Genomic DNA, 14,713 nt, shown 5'->3' with positions numbered 1-14,713 from the left:
CCTTCTCCACGCCTGCATATCAATAAATTATGGTGCCTCTTCTTCTGTTCCACATAAGTATCAGTATGCTCCTTACACTACTGGCGATTCAGTTCCATCTACAAGCTTCAGCCTACCATCTTCAACGCAGTCTTCCTAAAAAATTACAATGGTGGTCACTTCACCTCGGGCCGTCCCCTACCATAGCACTGGCTGCCTTCACAGGAACTTCTGCGTCCTTACCTTTTACAAGTAGAGCCATGCTCATAGGTGACGCAACACGATTCTTTTTGTATTATCCAAACACGCAGACTCAACGTAGCAGTTGCCAAGTAATGTTAAACTATTTTATTTCCAATGTCATAAATGTTGATACTTTGTGAATTTACAGCTAAAATTATTTTTCCTATGGGTATACATATGATCTCTTATACATTGGTATAACTTATGATCTACGTGAAATAATTTATTTTCTATGCTGTTCCCCTCAAAGCATAGAGTGATAAGGTTGGAAGTGCAGTCAATGCCAGTGCGTTTAACTTGCTACTCATCGTAATTACCTCTACAACAAATAACAGTAGACCTAATAAGCTCAACAATCTTACAAAATTTTTCAAAATTAGAACATGAATTACAAAAAGTTTACTTTGAATTTTGAAGTTTTAGGTATACTCATTAAGTCTGTACGTTGCAAAATGATTTATAGGACTATTGAAAATAATCTAAGGCTTCTGAGATACATTCGCATTTACTAAAGGATTTATTTTTAAAGATTACTTGTTCTTTGAAGAATAAAAGATGGTGTTGATTTCAATTATATCGAGAAGACAACCATTACTCTAAATAATTTAGTAATAATGCCACGGGCCATGCAAAACTCTGTTCTAACAAAATTTTACTTTCTTAAAGTCCCTTTTGCTCTCTTTCGGTGTACAGTTATGATCTTAAGTGAAACGACATAATTGCATATGATTTCGTTCAAAATTCACGAAATGGCAACCTAACATGCTACATGTTTATCTAATATTTCAATGCAAAATCACGATTATTTCATACAATAAGGCCAAAATATGTTTCATAAGAGTCAAATCAGTCATATAAGAAAAAAAACTGTCAGAAAATATCAAGTGTAGCCAGATTTCAGAAAAACTGTTATGAAACATTTTCAAAACACATTCATTCATCGCCGATGCCTCTGACAAAATAAAAGTCATCATCAAACCTAAGTTCAACTGTTAAATAAAAAAACGGAAAAAATTGTCACAACACTAATATCACTTCCAATGTAACCATAAAATTTGAAATAGTCTTATTGGATTTTTTTTATGCCTCAACGCTGGAAAAAATGTAAATAAGTAAATACAAAAGTAGAATGCATCCATTGACATCAACTGGTGAGGTGAGCGTGTGACGCAAACATTAGAGTGGCGGAGCAATATTGACCCACCTGGTGTAACATAAGTTACAATGAGTAGCAACAATGAAATTATCTTGAAACCATTTATTATACATTTGTTAGAGTAATATTTGGATTTACATAAAATAAAATTATTTAAGTTACGTATATTTCTTAACCCTTCAAAAATTTATGGCTTACAAGCAAATATTCGCCTAAGCTATTATTCTTTTGCTATAGCCAAGATTTTGTTCTTAGGGCTAGGTGTGTTGGGTATCTTTACTTACTATAAATGAATTACACTTCGCATTCACATCTTTATATTAACAATTTCTGGCCAGAAAGCATATGCAGTTGTCTACACATTCTTGCACTTCAAGCACTTTATGAATGAATAAATTATACAGCAAAAGAGAGCAGAAAGACTTTTCAGAAAATATTTTAAGCCAGTTACAAAACGAGTGTTCCGTAGACCTTGACATTAACACTAATAGATATTTCGAGTAATAGCCATCTTCTCCATAGAATTAAAATCAACATCATCTTTCATTCCTCAAAGAACAAGTAATCTCCACAAATAAATTCTTTAGTAACAGGGATTACATCTCAGAAGGCTTAGATTATCTTTTTAAGAATATAAATCATTTTGCAACATACAGGCAGCTTCAACATAGCCTAGAATTTCAACATTCAAAAAAAAAATTTTGCAATTCATATTCTATTTTGAAAAAGTTATTATGACTTTTGAGCTTAATAGGTCTACTGTTATAATGCTGCAGAAGTAGTTACGTTGACCAGCCAGAGGAGCATGTTAAGAGTAATGACAGGCACCACTAACCTTATCATACCGTGCTTTGAGATAAGCAATAAAAAAAGAAAAATCAGTTCAAGTCACACCAGTTAAGAATTATACCAATGCATAAAAAGGATCATATTTATATAACCATAGGGAAAATAGAGCTAGTTGTGAAATCGCAAACTTGCCAACATGTATGACATTGGAAATGAAATATAAAAATTTAATACTATATTTAATTCACAGCACCTGTGCATCTGGTGTCCAGCCCTGTCCCTTACGATGCTCCTGACTGGCTGTTGATCATCTAGTAACAGGGCTGGGAACTGGTCAGTGTCTCTCAAAACGTCACATAGTGAGCATCTCTGCTCCGACCTCTCATGACAGACATGTCTTTCAAAATTTATAACTCTCATTACACTTCAGTTTTACCAGAAGAAAAGCAGTGTCTCCCAATTTCATCACTAAACATCGTCAAGCAAATGATTTAAATATTATAATGATATATGAATGATGTACTTCAGTAAACTTAACGCTAAAATGTGTATAGTGGAATAAACTGAAATTCTTATGATTAAATATATTCTTTCATTCCTTACATGACATCGCAGTACATTCATCATTTATCGTCTTATGTTTCATACAGTATCGTAGCTTAAATGTCATGGAAGACTATGCTACCAAAGAATTATAGGTAGGGCTACCAATATGAAAATAGCAAGCAAAAGATTAAGAATATTAATCTCTCTCTCTCTCTCTCTCTCTCTCTCTCTCTCTCTCTCTCTCTCTCTCTCTCTCTCTCTCTCTCTCTCTCTCTCTCTCTCTCTTTCTCCCTTTCTCTCTCTCTCATCTTCGTGTAGGCACATCCTGGTCACGTGATCAGTCGATGACGTTATCATCGTGATAATGATCCCTCGATAAAAGAAGACTTATGGGGGAAAAGAATAAGACGTCATTATCGTCACTATCTTTATCACTATCACCCTCTCTCATATCCTATAGTGGAAATCTCTATATGAAAAAAATCTTAATGTATAATAAAAAGGAATATTGAGAGGGAAAATGGAAAAAAGATTGTAGTGAAAGACAAACCAACGGGATGAAAGAATTTTCTCCATAAAGTATCAATATCTTTCTAAATAATGATTTTTTTCATATAGAGATTTCCACTACAGGAAAAAAAAACTGCATAATAATGGGAGATTTCAATGCAGCAGTACACTGGGACACTATGACCTCCACATCAAACTTATAAGGAAAGAGACTTCTCGAATGTAAAAAAAAAAAAAAAAAAAATTTAATTCCTCCACCAATGGGTCGACAAACCTACTAGACGAAACAACATTCTAGACATCGTCCTATCAACAGAAAATAACCTGCTATGAGATTCAGGGCCTCTGTAACACGGTTTTTTCGCAATAACTTTTTATCTATGCATTTCATAAATATAACGCTTATTCAGAATACATATTATATCTACACATAAATTTTGAGTGTATTCTGCATTACATAGGTTGAATAAATTTGGTACTTATAATGTAAAAGTGACTTTTTTTGAAGACGGGCCAACTTACTCAGAGAAAAGGTTTCGAACGCACTCGTTACGTAACTTATGACAGCATTTCTTCCCTCTTTCTCGATGGATGATTGGCTATACATAACGAAGGCTAAACCTCTGGCAACAATGACATACAAATTTAAATACAAGCAAAGCAGTACACCTTTATGAACTCTGGAACCTCTCCACTGATAATTGTCATAATGAACAAACCAACAAAATATGTTAATAAATACAAAAACACTTCGATTATTAGTCTAACTCCCAAAATAGGTTTCCTAAGAAATTACAGTCTACTTTATAGGTCACAATCAGATTGACAAGATGTAGGGAATAGTTGGTAATTTTCAAAAACATAGTAGACAAGCTTGATTTGATAACTGCTATATCCAGTGTCAAGCAATTTTTATTTAGTGGCTATCTACCTATTTACTGAAAAAATAGCCAGTACCTATATTGGCTTTAAACCTTCACCAATAATTATCGTCAGAATGATGACTTCATGAGGCTCCACCCACTTTCGCCTCGTTATTATTCAGGATAACACTGAAGGCTACCATGGGCATTGTTGGATTAGAAAATTTAACTTCTGGCTATAAAAACTAATTTCTCGAGTAGTTGTAAGAAGTGCTAAATGATCCTCAAGGATCCTAGCAGTTGGCCTAAACGTTTAATTCATGTATATTACTGCTATACTGTTGCGGCACTACTGCTACAGTAGTATTACTACGCTAGCACTGATACCCCACCCACATCTATGTATCGTTCCGCCATTCATAAGTCTTTGGGTTTCAGAGCCGATGGAGTTTCTGTCTGGTGGATGGGCGGGGCAACATTTCGTCAAAAGGTGTTTACGCAATGAATGTTTTTCGACTCTTGGCTCGTAATCATTGGCCATGGCGTCGGCTAGATCATTTTTACTCTATAAAAATTAAAACTATCGGGTTTAGGTTATTGATAATGCTGACAAAATTTGTGTGGTTGCAAAATATACATATGTCAACTTTCAGCTACATCCGATGTTTTAACAAGGAGCAAAGTCCAAAAAACCGTGTTACAGAGACCCTGAATCTCATAGTAGATGTATACCACCAAAGCAAAGCAAATACTTACAAACGGCAACCGTCAGCCTACGTGGTTCAACAGGAAAATTAAAAATAAAATAGGAGAAAGAGACAGATCGCACAAATCAGTGAACCCACACCCAACACCGTAAAAGCAAGCAGGCATAAAGAACTCTGTAGAATGGTGGACAATTACTAAGAAACGCAAAGATAAATGAGGATAAGAGAACTGCATCAGTTTGTAAGGAAAACCCAAAAGAATTCTTTGTGCATGTTAACAGTAGGAAACCAATAAAAAAAATAGTCCATCACTCTCTGAACGAATCAAATTCTCGATCGCTCACCCCGCTATTACCTCAGCTAAACCAATAAACAATCTAGGAGACTATATAAATCAATATCTATTAACTAAAAAGACATAAGTGACATGGCAAGTAAATTAAATTTGAATACTTAATATTCTTGAACAAAATGAAAGACAGTTTTAACCAAGCTAAGACTACTATTACAATTGTTCAGTCATTGGCTTCAAGTATTGAAATAAAATACTGCTCAAAAGGACGGGGTTGACCACTCAACGGCAGCTCGAGAAATTCCAAGTATCTTGATGTTAAGATTATTTTAATAATTTGAGAAGATTTTATCATAATTTTCAGATATCACGTATACGGTTTTCATGATTTTACAATTCCTTTAAATGTGTATATTACTGATGACTCCAGACCCCCAATGAATTGCCCAACATGGTTGTACCCCCTTTGGTTAAGTCCTATTTGTTGACAATATAACTTAATATACTTCATATACATCATATACATCATTTATCAAGTTTAATGATTAAACTTGATAAATGATGAAAGTATCCTGCCTAAGAAAGAACATTAATTAATTTTACTTATTGCATTCATGGAAGTTTAAAATGATACCTAAGTAGCTTTAAAATATGGAATGACAGTTCTAATTCATAATTTATCATAGTACCCTTGTAGAAATTGACACATTAAAATCAAATATATACAAATATCCAGAGATCGAGTCCCATACTCACAGCATGTGGTTCTCATACCCCCAAGGGGTATATGGATACCTCATTAAGAACCCCTGGTGTAAATGATCTACCCGAAAATGTTAACAACTGCACATGGAACAATACACAGATGAGACTCTAATAGTTCTTAAAGGAGAGATCGGTGGAATTGAGGACTTCATCAACAGAGCCGAAGATAAACTTGGTGATGCAAAAGTTTGTTTTCAGGTATAAAGGCTACTGATGAATGACAATGAGATTCAGGATACAGACAATATATATAGCCCGTGTTCTTTTTGACGTCACATTAAAAGTCAGTGATATAACTCCAAATATGTGTAAAGAACTTGGGGATTATATATATATATATATATATATATATATCATATATATATATATATATATATATATATATATATAGTGTGTATGTGTGTGTATTAGATATTTATTTGTCAGTTGATAAACATAGGGACGAGATAGTTAAAAAGGTTACTGGAACTTTATATTACACTATTCTCATTAAACACTGCGCTGAGTCTAAATCACGGTTAATAGTAGTCAGTCTCTGGTTCTATGCATTATTAATGATTGCTCTGCCATATAGGGCATTTCGGAGCAAGAATAGCAATAGGCGACGAACGAGAATACGATCATATTTCTCCTTTCCTTTAAAAAAAAATCTGTAATGGTTGAGAATAGACAAAAAGGTAGCTTGTATATATACATCTATTTACAATTTCTTTAAGTTATTAAAAACGCCTGGATGGTTATTGCAATTCCCACGAGTATGTGAAATTCAGTAACGCCAGACTGACTATAGACAAAGTGACGACCTACACATTCCTCGTGTAAATACAAACATTGGCAGTAACACTCGGAGGACTGTAGGGCTATCAGACTGGAATCGGGTACCCAGTGATTTAAGGGAAACAGACAGACTGCCACTTTTCGAGAATAACCTAAAAAGTGCCTTATACAGTAAAGCTTAGGCAACTGGACAACTTATTACTGCTAGGTGTGGATCGACAGATTGTACGGTACCAATAAAATATACAGTTTATGTTTATATTGGTATACACAATTGCTACTCTGATGTAAAAATTTCAACTGTTTTCTTTAGACTTTTAAAGGCTGTTAGATGACATATGATGCTTTGTATCTTGTGTTTTTATGCGTGATAAACGTTGCAAAATGGAAATAAAGTTTTGTTTGTTTTGTCTTTTTCTGGTCCCTCCCCTCCATTATAGAATATCTAAAGTTGAAGACTCTTCGCTCTTTTCTCTCGGCAAGCTAAACTGTCAGGAAAACAAAGAATAATCTCTCTCTCTCTCTCTCTCTCTCTCTCTCTCTCTTGGACTATCAAACATTTGTTATTTCTTTCACTCACATTCTTTCCTTAACAGCAAACTGTCGAATGCTTTTCCCCTCTTTACAGCAAACCTCTCTCTCTCTCTCTCTCTCTCTCTCTCTCTCTCTCTCTCTCTATAGCAAACCTCTCTCTCTCTCTCTCTCTCTCTCTCTCTCTCTCTCTCTCTTTATAGCAAACCTCTCTCTCTCTATCTCAATCAATCAAACATTTGTTATTTCTCTCTCAAACAGTCGGTTGCTCTTTCTCTCTCTCTCTATAAAAGAATCACTCAGGTTCTCTCTTTCTCTCTCTCTCTCTCTCGTAGTAGCCATCTTGCTTGGTGAGACATTCCCGCGCGAAGTCAGATTAATCAACAGATATCACAAGTTTAACATACGTCTAGAATTTGAGAAATATCTAGAAGTGTTCGTGAACTGTCGGTGATAAGATTAGTGTGAAAATAGTAGGATAAAGCGTCTTCTAAGTTAGTTTATTAAGTGAAATACTGTAAATCAGAACAAGATGGCAGTAAGTTCCAACTGCGGGAAGAAATGGCGAATTTTAGCTTGCTTGGCAGATTTGCAATACGATGAGGTAGCAGGAAGGTAACTGGCATTTCTCATCTATGAGATCAGCAACAGTCCTAACCAAAAAGATACAAAAGCATTCATAGATATATTAGAAGGATATAATCCTTCAAACTCGAACAAATCAACTGAAAACATCTTGAAAATAATTGAAGAAGTTCCAAATAAAATCCAAGTGGTCAAGAGACTCATAAAGAAAATATATATAAACCAACATATTCCGACAAAGAAAATGAATAAGGTGAACATTGTGAATATCCTAATTGATGCATTAGGAAAAAGAATGCCAAAAGCATGCAAACTGTGTAAGGTGTGGTATAGCATAGTTAATCCACAAAACCTAATCAGAAAATGTGCTGCATGCAACATTCCGACCCATCCACAATGTGCTGAGGTAATGCAAGATATGAGAAAAGATACTAGAATATTTTGCTCAACATGTCTATCATGGATAGACAATGTTATTAAATCAAGATTGAATGTACAAATAGTTGAGGATGAAGAAGAAGAGGAAGAGGAAGAAGGAGAAGAGGAAAATGGAAGAGAAGTAAACAAAACTGAAATGACAGAAAAAAATATGGAAAACAATGAACAAGATAAAAGTATGGATGCAGAGATACTCATTGATACTACATATGAGGCAATAAAGGAGCATACTTACAAAGAAATAAATTACGATATGATAACACAAAAGAAAATCCCGAAGAGGCTCTACCCAGATCTACACAATGACGGTAAAGAGGAAAAAATAGACAAAAAAGACAAAGTCTGCAACCTTTTGAAAAGAGGGAATTGCAGATTTGGAGAAAGATGTTACTACAAACATCCTAAGCTATGTCACAACTATGAAATATATGGTAAATGTGCATACCTAGATGGCTATGAGGATGATTGCAGAGATCTGCATCCAAAAATATGCAAAAACCTAAAAGAAGGAAAAGGATGTAAGTTCGACAAAAAATGTAAATATATGCACCCTGTAGCCATGAATCATAATCAAATAAATAATCAATCAAGTAATAAAATCCAAAATAAGAAAGAAACAAATAAAGAGAGGAATAAAGAATATCAGGTAAAAGAAAAAAGCAAGCCATCAACGAGATATGCAGAGATGTCAGCAAAAAATATCAAAGCTTCAGCTCCAAGATTCTACTCAAGAGATAATAACTGTATTTATTATGCAAGAGGATATTGCAGATACGGAGAAAATTGCAGATTCAGACACAAAATGAATAATTATGATGAAGGAAGATCAAATATTATGGAAAAGTTGGATTTTTTAATGTCAGAATTTCTGGAAAGGAAAAAAAGAACAACATACCAGAACAGGAAGGAGACATGGGAAAATCCTTATTATTACCAATATTAAATGAAGGAGAAAACACGCAAACCATCATAGTGATGAATGCGCAGGGTTTAGTTACGAGTAACTCAAAAAGAAAAATAGAGTACTTAGAAGAACTAACCCAAATTGAAAAGAAAATAGATATAATGAATATAAGTGAAACCTGGTATTCCCAAGAGACTGGGAATAATGATCAAATAAAAGTGTTCCAAACTTATAGATCAGATAGAAAAAATAGGAATCAAGGGGGAACCGCAATATATGGGAAAGACAAAAAACAAGGAAAAATATATGAGAAATATAGTAACTCAGAATGGTGAATAATAGCGGTAGAATTTGAATCTGAAAAATTAATGAACATAGTAATATATAGACCTCCTAATACTAAAGAGTTTGACTTAATAATAGAAAAATTGGATGATATATGTAGAAATCACAAGGACTGGACTATTCTCCTATCTGGAGACTTCAACTTTCCTTTCGTAGACTGGAAAGAACGAATAGGAGATTGTGGTTGTACTTATACATATAAAAAAGAGAGTAATAGTAGTGCAGAAGATAAGAGGCAATTCGAAAAGCTATTAGATATGCTACTAGAATACAACATTCACCAAATAAATCACCTGCCAACAAGAAAGGAAAATACTCTAGACCTAGTATTTGTGAACGAGATGAATTATGTTAAAGAAATAATAGTTTATAATGCGAGTATTTCAGACCATAATGTCATAGAATTAACAGTCCATTCCAAAGCAAGGGAAAACAGAGATAAGCAAGAAATGAAAAAGTGGGAAGGATATGGAAAATACAACTTCTACAGTAAAAATATAAAATGGTCAGAAATACATGAAGAATTAAACAAAGATTGGGATAATATTTTCGTAAGTGATGACATAAGGGTAAATACGGAGATATTATATAAAATATTAGAGAAAATAGTGGATAAATATATACCGAAGAAGAAAAGTAATCATCAGTCATGCATAACAAGAGACAGAAGGATCTTGTTCCAGAAAATCAGAAAGTGGAAAAAAGGTCTTGCAAAAGAAAAAAATGCATGGAAAGTTATAGAACTAAAAAGTAAGATAGAAAATGCAAAACAAAAGATTATACAATCAAAAGAAAATGAAAAACAGGACTTGGAAGAAAAACCCCTAATAAATATCAAGCAAAACCCCAAACTATTATACTCATACGCGAAAAAGATGAATAAAAGAAGAATAGAAATAGGCCCTCTAAGAATTGAAGGGAGATTAATGTGAAAAAAAGGAAATTTGCAACATATTGGCAGAACGATATAAGAGAGAATTCGCCCCTAGAATAGATAATGAAGATTATGATATAGAAGTAAGGGACAAAAATAGTGAATATTTAGCTGACATAGATATTAATGAAGCTGATATTGTGCAGGCTATTAATGAAATTAAAAATGGAGCTGCAGCAGGGCCTGATGGAGTTCCTGCTATTTTGTTAAAAAAAGTAGTTCATTCTATCGCAAAGCCACTTGCAATATTATTAAGACAAAGTGTAGATACAGGCAAGATTTATGATGAGCACAAATTAGCATATATTACCCCTACTTTCAAAAGTGGATCAAGACTAGAGGCAAGTAATTATAGGCCTGTGAGTCTAACATCACATATTATGAAAGTGTATGAAAGGGTAATGAAGAAAAATATTATGAAACTTAAATAAAAAATCATTTGTTTAATATAGGACAACATGGTTTCGTACCCGGAAAAAGTACACAAACCCAACTGTTAGTCCACCGTGAGAACATATTCAAAAATATGAAAAGCGGAAATGAAACAGATGTGGTTTATCTAGACTTTGCAAAAGCTTTTGACAAGGTAGACCATAATATATTAGCGAAGAAAATTAGAAAACACAATATCGTGGATAAAGTAGGAAGATGGTTAAAACAATTTTTACACAACAGAAAACAGATAGTTATTGCAAACGATGAGAAATCGGATGAAGCCAAGGTAATATCCGGTGTGCCACAAGGTACGGTGTTAGCTGCAATACTGTTTGTTATTATGATTGAAGACATAGACAGTAATGTCAAGGATTCGGTAGTGAGTAGTTTCGCCGATGACACAAGAATAAGTAGAGAAATTACTTATGATGAAGATAGGAACGCTCTACAAAGAGACCTTAACAAAGTATATGATTGGGCAGAGGTAAATAGGATGGTATTTAACTCTGATAAATTTGAATCAATAAATTATGGAGACAGAGAAGGAAAGCTATATGCATATAGGGAACCTAATAATGAGACAATCACAAATAAGGAAGCAGTTAAAGACCTTGGTGTGATGATGAATAGGAACATGTTATGCAATGATCAAATAGCAATTCTATTGGCAAAATGTAAAGCAAAAATGGGAATGTTGTTACGGCACTTCAAAACAAGAAAAGCTGAACACATGATTATGCTTTATAAAACAAATGTTCGTAGTCCACTTGAATATTGCAATATGATATGGTACCCACACTATCAAAAGGATATTGCACAAATAGAGAGAGTACAAAGGCTCTTTACAGCTAGAATAGAAGAAGTTAAGGACCTTGACTACTGGGAAAGACTGCAATCCTTAAAATTATATAGTCTAGAAAGGAGAAGAGAACGCTACATGATAATTCAGGCATGGAAACAGATAGAAGGAATAGCAGAAAACATCATGGAACTAAAAATATCAGAAAGAGCAAGCAGAGGTAGATTAATAGTGCCCAAAACTATACCAGAAAAATAAGGAAAGCACACAGGACATTAATCCACTACGCACCAGGATCGATAATGCAGCGTCTATTCAGTGCGTTGCCAGCTCATCTGAGGAATATATCAGGAGTGAGCGTAGATGTGTTTAAGAATAAGCTCGACAAATATCTAAACTGCATCCCAGACCATCCAAGATTGGAAGATGCAAAATATAGCGGAAGATGTACTAGCAACTCTCTGGTAGACATTAGAGGTGCCTCACACTGAGGGACCTGGGGCAACCCGAACAAAATGTAAGGTCTGTAAGGTCTGTAAGGTCTCTCTCTCTCTCTCTCTCTCTCTCTCTCTCTCTCTCAATCAATCAAACATTTGTTATTTCTCTCTCACTTTTTTCTCTTAACACCAAACAGTCGGTTGCTCTTCCTCTCTCTCTATAAAAGAATCACTCAGGTTCTCTCTCTCTCTCTCTCCCTCTCTTTCTCAATAATGACGTCAATGTCTCACCCAATCTACATTGCTCTACCTCACATTAGCTCCCTAATTAAATCTAACCTTCAAAACCTCTTTCTCTTCCCCTCTCTTTCATAAAATCCGAGTCTCTCTCTCTCTCTCTCTCTCTCAGCGAACCATGCAGCCATCCTTTCTCTCCCTCCCTCATTCATGTAGTCAATCCATGTCTTTTATCCAGTCATACAGTTGATCTCTCTCTCTCTCTCTCTCTCTCTCTCTCTCTCTCTCTCTCTCTCTCTCTCTCTCTGTCTTGCCAAATCATAAGTCGACCTCATTCTTTTCTTTCAATTCTCAAATCTTCAGTTGAAAACAATTATGAACAGAGTTCACAGACTATAAACCCGTAACGGTCCCAATGGAAAACCAGCCAGCAGCGAGAGAGAGAGAGAGAGAGAGAGAGAGAGAGAGATAAGACATAGGAAAAGGAAAAGGTGATAAACAAATGAATAAGATGGAACAGAAAATCAGACCCATACGCCTGAATTCAGGAAGCGTCAGCAGAACGTAGAAATGAATTTACTCTCTCACTCAATATTTGGAAGCCGGAAGATTCAGCAACTGAACTGGGCAAACTATTCCACATTATAGTTGTAACCAAAATAAAGCTTTGCAAACCGAGCAGTATTAACCCCGATTCTAGAAAATGACAGTTTGAGCAGCAGCCTGAGCTCAATCAGATCATACCAAGCATTTCAAGTATACCTATCTTGAACAGCCAACATCAGGAACGAAATGTGCCATCTCCACGTTAATCTTAATAAAACTATGATCAGATAAGCCCACCCAGCCGATCTTCTCCAAAAGACACATTCCCTGTAACATCCGTGAATACAAGGTCAAGACAGTTGTCAGATTGATGTATGGGTTCATTTATTAACTGCTCACAACCAGAAAGTGGAAAAATCTAAAGCAACAACACCATGATTATTTGTGGCAGTAACTGAACTCAGCCATGTAGTGTGATGAGCAATGTATCACCAATGAAAAGGAAACAAGCCTTGGAGTCAGCTTCCTGAACTGCTGACATTTCAGTGAGCAACAGCCATACATAGAGTCATCTCAAGCTTGGTTCCTATAGCTAGCAAATATATTGAGTTATCAGTCTTCCAAAGACTTCAACCACTCGTGTTTCATGACATCCTCACTCATACTGTGGCCTATGAGATGCGGGGAAACCTCTAATGTACACCCCCCCCCCCCCCCCCCCCGCCCCACACGCCCTTGGAATGGCGTTACACTTGAGTAAAACGGGCTTCTTAAACCCTGGAATCAGCAGTTCTGAAATATGTCACAAAACAGACGCAAGGCTTTCAGAACAAAAGAGGATATCAGGATTGACAGCAGGAATATCCAAGTCCTTTCTATTCATACAGAAACCATGCAAAATGAAATATAAACTAAGGCATTTTGGTGATCATTTTTATGGACCAAGATTAAGTTCAGTATTCCCAAAAAAGAAGCAATAACGTGTAAAATAACATGTAAAACCAGAAATATTAGCAAACTACAGAAACAGTAAGAGGAATAATATATACATGTAAAGTCAATAGTGAAATGCGTATGTCCCTAAAAAAGACAAACTTATCACTGGAACTAAACAGTCAATTGGAAGGAGCAGACTCACCCAGCAAGGACAAATACCACCTCCAGATTTGCCATACACTAGAGGAATGACAGAAGTGATCATTTTGAAAAAGTCAAGGGGGAAGACAAAGAAAAAGAATAGGACAAGGATAAGGCAACCCCTTGGTAAACCACCAGGCATTCTCGGCCATTCTACTAAGCCCGCTCTACACAGTTTGGAAAATAAGAGGAAGAGGGAACTAACAGAAAAGTGAGGTTGACATTACCCCAAGCAAGAGAACTCCAGTTCAAGGCAGTGGAAAAGGCTATGTCAATGTCCAAGAATGAAGGACAGTGGGTTATTTTGCCTACCAGGTTAATGAGTCACTTCTACGCAACGAGAAAGTACAGATCAAAAAGGGTAAGAGGTGTAGGGTGTTCAATGTTGCCCAGTGAGTGCGTTAACAATAAAAAGATATGTAATGAATATGCCAGACTATTCTGAGGTAATGTAGCCACTGAGAAAGTACTTGACCAGAAAGAGACCCAACAAAAGACTGTGCTGGCCAGCCTTAGAAGGGACCTTAATCTCTCTGGTGGTAGTCTCTCAACGGCCGGCTGGTGCCCTTTCCAACTTATTACCTTTCTCACCCAAGCATAGCCTCTCTCTCTCTCTCTCAACCAACTATACAGTCAACTCTCTCTCTCTCTCTCTCTCCATACTAACGGGCAATCTTTCTAATCAGACAAACAGACAATCTCCACCCATCCCTCAAGAAATCAGAAGACGAATTCTCTCTCTTTCTCTCGCAAAATTG

This window comes from Macrobrachium nipponense, chromosome 3 (assembly GCF_015104395.2).
Source record: "Macrobrachium nipponense isolate FS-2020 chromosome 3, ASM1510439v2, whole genome shotgun sequence".
In the NCBI taxonomy this organism is placed as follows: Eukaryota; Metazoa; Arthropoda; class Malacostraca; order Decapoda; family Palaemonidae; genus Macrobrachium; species Macrobrachium nipponense.
This window is presented reverse-complemented; position numbering follows the sequence as displayed.